We start from the raw sequence: 5559 nt of genomic DNA on the forward strand, positions 1-5559 counted from the left end.
GGGAGAGTTTGTGTTGTGTTAGAAAACTGAAATAAATCAATAATACAGCATAATTGGGGACGCTATTAAACAAAAAATACCTTACAAATGTGATTTGGTTTTTTTAAATAATTTTTTTAATGTGTTCCTGTTTTCTACTTTTGAAAATCTGATCCCGCGCGTTCCACCGCGCCATCCTTCACGTGGCTGCTTTTTCCTTTACACCGGGACCCATTTTTCTGTCCTGTCCCACGCGGATCTGAAATCCTCCCTTCATGCTTGTTATATTTCTCTTTTCCCATCCCACTTTTATCATTTCAGGCGATGGATTTTCTTGGTGAATGCCAACGGGCCCGGTCTTATCTTTGTACCCCACCGCGGCTGTGACGTAATAGTAATCCACCAAGAACCCCCCCCCTCTTCCCCCCTGTGGGGAAAAAATGGCAAACTTTCTTGGCAATCCCTTTGAGGTGTATAGTCTCCGCTGCTCTCGATCACTACATCTTGAGAATCGTTGCTGTGTTGAATATTCTGCGTTATTTCTAACCTTTGACTGCCAGAGAAATGCACTTGGGTATCATATGGGTTAAACCAGGGGTTCTCAACTCCAGTCCACAAGGACCACCAGTAGGTCAGGTCTTCAGGATATCCCTGCTTCAGCACAGGTGGCTCAGTCTTCGACTCCAGTCTTCAAGGGCCACCAACAGGTCAGGTTTTTAGGATATCCCTGCTTCAAAACAAGAGTTGAACACCGCTGGGTTAACAATTGACATACAGGCATACCCCGGTTTAAGTACACTCACTTTAAGTACACTCGTGAGTAAGTACATATCGCCCAATAGGCAAACGGCAGCTCACGCATGCGCCTGTCATCATGTCCTGAACAGCAATACCAGCTCCCTACCTGTACCGAAGCTGTGAGCAAGCGGGGAGACTATAGAGCCTGTTACAGATGTGTTATTTACATCAGTTATGCACGTATATGACGATTGCAGTACAGTACATGCATCGATAAGTGGGGAAAAGGAAGTGCTTCACTTTAAGTACATTTTCGATTTACATACATGCTCCGGTCCCAGTGCGTACGTTAATGCGGGGTATGCCTGTATAAGTGTTATAGGTTGAGTGCTTTTCTTTTGCTAGTGTCATATTTAAAAAATACAGTGCATCGCGTACCTAGTATAAAAACAAACTAACAATGAAATACGCTGAATATGCTGCGTGGAGGGGGCGGGGGCGGGGGTATTAAGCTTCTGTTGAAGTGGAAATGTCAGATTATCAGATTATGTTCTCTCTTCGTTGATGGATCTCTTTGTTTTTTGATGAATTAAATTATATCTGGATGTTAAAAATGTAGAAAAGTGTTTTGGGATTTATTTTGCTACAAATTAGGTTATTTTGTTTATTTCTGTAACAATTGGCACACACACGCACGCACACACGCACACACACGCACACATATATACACATACACACACATATATACACACACACACATATATATATACACACACACACACACACATATATATACACACACATACATATATATACACACACACACATATATACACACACACACATACACATACACACACACACACACACACACACATATATACACACACACACATATATATACACACACACACATATATATACACACACATATACACATACATACACACACATACATACACACACACACGTTGCTGAGTGAGGCGGTAATGGAATCATTGGTTTTCTTCATGTCAATATGAGCAGTTAAAGGAAGGAATAGGAGTTATAGGGAGCGGTTATATGGGGTAATAGGAGGAGTTATAAGGAGGGGTTATATGGGGTAATAGGAGTTATAGGGAGCGGTTATATGGGGTAATAGGAGTTATAGGGAGCGAGTGTATGGGGTAATAGGAGGAGTTATAGGGAGGGGTTATATATGGTAATAGGAGGAGTTATTTGGAGAGGTTATGGGGTAATAGGAGTTATAAGGAGGGGTTATATGGGGTAATAGGAGTTATAGGGAGCGGTTATATGGGGTAATAGGAGTTATAGGGAGGGGTTATATGGGGTAATAGGAGGAGTTATAGGGAGGGGTTATCTGGGGTAATAGGAGGAGTTATAGGGAGCGGTTATATGGGGTAATAGGAGTTATAGGGAGCGGTTATATGGGGTAATAGGGGGAGTTATAGGGAGCGGTTATATGGGGTAATGGGGGGAGTTATAGTGAGCGGTTATATGGGGTAATAGGAGGAGTTATAGGGAGCTGTTATATGGGGTAATAGGAGGAGTTATAGGGAGCGGTTATATGGGGTAATAGGAGGAGTTATACGGAGCGGTTATATGGGGTAATAGGAGGAGTTATAGGGAGGCGTTATATGGGGTAATAGGAGGAGTTATAGGGAGCGGTTATATGGGGTAATAGGAGGAGTTATAGGGAGCGGTTATATGGGGTAATAGGAGGAGTTATAGGGAGCTGTTATATGGGGTAATAGGAGGAGTTATAGGGAGCGGTTATATGGGGTAATAGGAGGAGGTATATGGAGCGGTTATATGGGGTAATAGGAGGAGTTATAGGGAGCGAGTGTATGGGGTAATAGGAGGAGTTATAGGGAGGGGTTATATGGGGTAATAGGAGGAGTTATAGGGAGAGGTTATATGGGGTAATAGGAGGAGTTATAGGGAGCGGTTATATGGGGTAATAGGAGGAGTTATAGGGAGAGGTTATATGGGGTAATAGGAGGAGTTATAGGGAGGGGTTATATGGGGTAATAGGAGGAGTTATAGGGAGAGGTTATGGGGTAATAGGAGGAGTTATAGGGAGAGGTTATATGGGGGAATAGGAGTTATAGGGAAAGGTTATATGAGGTAATAGGAGGAGTTATAGGGAGGGGTTATATGGGGTAATAGGAGGAGTTATAGGGAGGGGTTATCTGGGGTAATAGGAGGAGTTATAGGGAGCGGTTATATGGGGTAATAGGAGGAGTTATAGGGAGCGAGTATATGGAGTAATAGAAGGAGTTATAGGGAGCGGTTATATGGGGTAATAGGAGGAGGTATATGGAGTGGTTATATGGGGTAATAGGAGGAGTTATAGGGAGCGGTTATATGGGGTAATAGGAGAAGGTATATGGAGTGGTTATATGGGGTAATAGGAGGGGTTATAGGGAGAGGTTATATAGGGTAATAGGAGGGGTTATAGGGAGAGGGTATATGGTGTAATAGGAGGAGTTATAGGGAGTGGTTATATGGGGTAATAGGAGGGGTTATATGGGGTAATAGGAAGAGTTATAGGGAGTGGTTATATGGGGTAATAGGAGAAGTTATAGGGAGCGGTTATATGGGGCATTAGAAGGGTTTCTAGGGAGGTATTATAAGGGGAGTTACACTAAACTATAATGGGATGTGTCCAGTTTTGAGTCTCTGGAATGCATTTTTTTCCCCTCCCCTCTCGTCAACAAAGATGGCGGCTCCGTGTCGGTTAACGCTCTGCATCAAATCCACGAAATTAAATTAACGAGCTCCTACCAACTGTTGCACTGCGAGCATGGAAATGGTGCCATGCGTCGCCACATACTTTTCTGTACCGTTAGTATATAGACCCTTTGTGTCCCCGTCTCGAGAACGTGCGACACAGACTGATACACGTTCTAGTATAGGAGAAAAGGTCCGGAACCAACGCAGAGAGTTAAGTCGCCGGCGTATATATAAATGCAGCGACACGCAAAGATTTCACGGAGCTGTTCACAGCGTTTGCGTCTCCCTTTCCAGAAGCTGAAATGCTATTTTTTTATTACTGCGATCCAATCCATGGTACTGCCTTCGAGATCTTTTCTTCTTAGGGTGACCATACGACCCAGATTATCCTGAAACGTCCCGGCGCACCAACGCGTTTCTCAAAATCGTTTCATCGTCCCGGATTAAGATTTGCCCTGTTTGAATGGGGGAGGGAGAGATAATGTGTGTGTGTGTGTGTGTGAGAGAGAGATAGGAGGGTGGGAGAGAAGGGGAGAGTGTGTCAGAGAGAAGGGTGGAGAGTGAGAAAATGGGAGAGAAGGGGACAGTGAGATACGTGGGTGGGGAGGAAAGTGTAGAGAGAAGAGGGGAGAGTTTGTGTTGTGTTAGAAAACTGAAATAAATCAATAATACAGCATAATTGGGGACGCTATTAAACAAAAAATACCTTACAAATGTGATTTGGTTTTTTTAAATAATTTTTTTAATGTGTTCCTGTTTTCTACTTTTGAAAATCTGATCCCGCGCGTTCCACCGCGCCATCCTTCACGTGGCTGCTTTTTCCTTTACACCGGGACCCATTTTTCTGTCCTGTCCCACGCGGATCTGAAATCCTCCCTTCATGCTTGTTATATTTCTCTTTTCCCATCCCACTTTTATCATTTCAGGCGATGGATTTTCTTGGTGAATGCCAACGGGCCCGGTCTTATCTTTGTACCCCACCGCGGCTGTGACGTAATAGTAATCCACCAAGAACCCCCCCCCTCTTCCCCCCTGTGGGGAAAAAATGGCAAACTTTCTTGGCAATCCCTTTGAGGTGTATAGTCTCCGCTGCTCTCGATCACTACATCTTGAGAATCGTTGCTGTGTTGAATATTCTGCGTTATTTCTAACCTTTGACTGCCAGAGAAATGCACTTGGGTATCATATGGGTTAAACCAGGGGTTCTCAACTCCAGTCCACAAGGACCACCAGTAGGTCAGGTCTTCAGGATATCCCTGCTTCAGCACAGGTGGCTCAGTCTTCGACTCCAGTCTTCAAGGGCCACCAACAGGTCAGGTTTTTAGGATATCCCTGCTTCAAAACAAGAGTTGAACACCGCTGGGTTAACAATTGACATACAGGCATACCCCGGTTTAAGTACACTCACTTTAAGTACACTCGTGAGTAAGTACATATCGCCCAATAGGCAAACGGCAGCTCACGCATGCGCCTGTCATCATGTCCTGAACAGCAATACCAGCTCCCTACCTGTACCGAAGCTGTGAGCAAGCGGGGAGACTATAGAGCCTGTTACAGATGTGTTATTTACATCAGTTATGCATGTATATGACGATTGCAGTACAGTACATGCATCGATAAGTGGGGAAAAGGAAGTGCTTCACTTTAAGTACATTTTCGATTTACATACATGCTCCGGTCCCAGTGCGTACGTTAATGCGGGGTATGCCTGTATAAGTGTTATAGGTTGAGTGCTTTTCTTTTGCTAGTGTCATATTTAAAAAATACAGTGCATCGCGTACCTAGTATAAAAACAAACTAACAATGAAATACGCTGAATATGCTGCGTGGAGGGGGCGGGGGCGGGGGTATTAAGCTTCTGTTGAAGTGGAAATGTCAGATTATCAGATTATGTTCTCTCTTCGTTGATGGATCTCTTTGTTTTTTGATGAATTAAATTATATCTGGATGTTAAAAATGTAGAAAAGTGTTTTGGGATTTATTTTGCTACAAATTAGGTTATTTTGTTTATTTCTGTAACAATTGGCACACGCACGCACGCACGCACACGCACACACACGCACACATATATACACATACACACACATATATACACACACACACATA

Source organism: Ascaphus truei, chromosome 10 (assembly GCF_040206685.1).
Source record: "Ascaphus truei isolate aAscTru1 chromosome 10, aAscTru1.hap1, whole genome shotgun sequence".
NCBI lineage: Eukaryota > Metazoa > Chordata > Amphibia > Anura > Ascaphidae > Ascaphus > Ascaphus truei.